Here is a 1,094-nt window from a genome sequence, read left to right as displayed (position 1 = left end):
CCTTGCGTGTGTGTTCTCCATGGCCGGTCTGTTGACACTGAATCAGGCCCTGGGGAAGCAGAGGCTGCCTGGCTGGCTGTCGCTGGAGGACTGATCCAGGCCAGGGGGGAGGGCCTGTGGCAGGCAGCCACCCCACTAGGCCATCTATTTGGTAAGGCCTGGGATCTTGACGGCATGTTTGAAAAAACCAGGAGGGTAGGACTCAAAATTTGGGATTGGTTCTCAGATACCTGGAGACCTGATGGGTGGGAAAAGGAGGTAGACATTATGTTCTAGAAGATGGCCCTAAGACCACTGGGCAGGTCAGCTTCCATTCAGCCTGATCTCAAGAATGTTCTCAAATTAGGACCTTGAAAGAGTGAGCACTCCTCAACCAGCAGGGGGCGGCAGAACCACATGCAAACACAAGAACCTTCACTCAGGTCAGTTCCAGAGTCAAATAATGGGCCTGCTCCCTCCCCATGTTCAGGTCAGGGCCTGACCTTGCTCAGGGCCTCCCTCTCAAACCGGTCCCCTCACTTAAGGCCCTCCAGGCCACTCTCTCAAACCTGCCCTCCATACTGCAGCCAGAGGGTGTCATGTTAAAGGGATGATTCTCCTCTCCGGTCAGCGCCATTCTGTGGCTCCCAACTGCTCCAAGCTAACACACTAACTCTTTCTAACTAGGTCTCTAGATTCAGACAGAAGCTTCTCCACTTGTTCATTCAAGAATCCCCCCGAGTCAGGCAGTGTACCCACTCCCCACCACAACCTCCACCTGCAAATCTTCTTCATTGCCTCTAGTTTCCCAGCACCTGGGCTGCAATTTGGGTCAGTGCCCAGGAACATCCTGGCCTCTCTACCCTCCTCATCTTCCTGGCCAACAGGAAGCCTCCTAGATTCCTTCAGCAACCAAGTCCCAAATTGCCTGAGGCATATCTCTGACTGCACTGACTACCCTAATCTGTGACCACATATTCATAGGCCAGCCTCCCCTGCCAGACTGAGCTCTGTGGCCCTGAGAGGTCCTATAAGGACAGGCGTGACTAGTGAAAACGTGAATGAGCAACTTAGTAGCCAGAGCAGGGCAAAGATGGTTTCACTCAGTTGATTCC

Source organism: Manis javanica, chromosome 6, assembly GCF_040802235.1.
Source record: "Manis javanica isolate MJ-LG chromosome 6, MJ_LKY, whole genome shotgun sequence".
NCBI classification, from domain to species: domain Eukaryota; kingdom Metazoa; phylum Chordata; class Mammalia; order Pholidota; family Manidae; genus Manis; species Manis javanica.
This window is presented reverse-complemented; position numbering follows the sequence as displayed.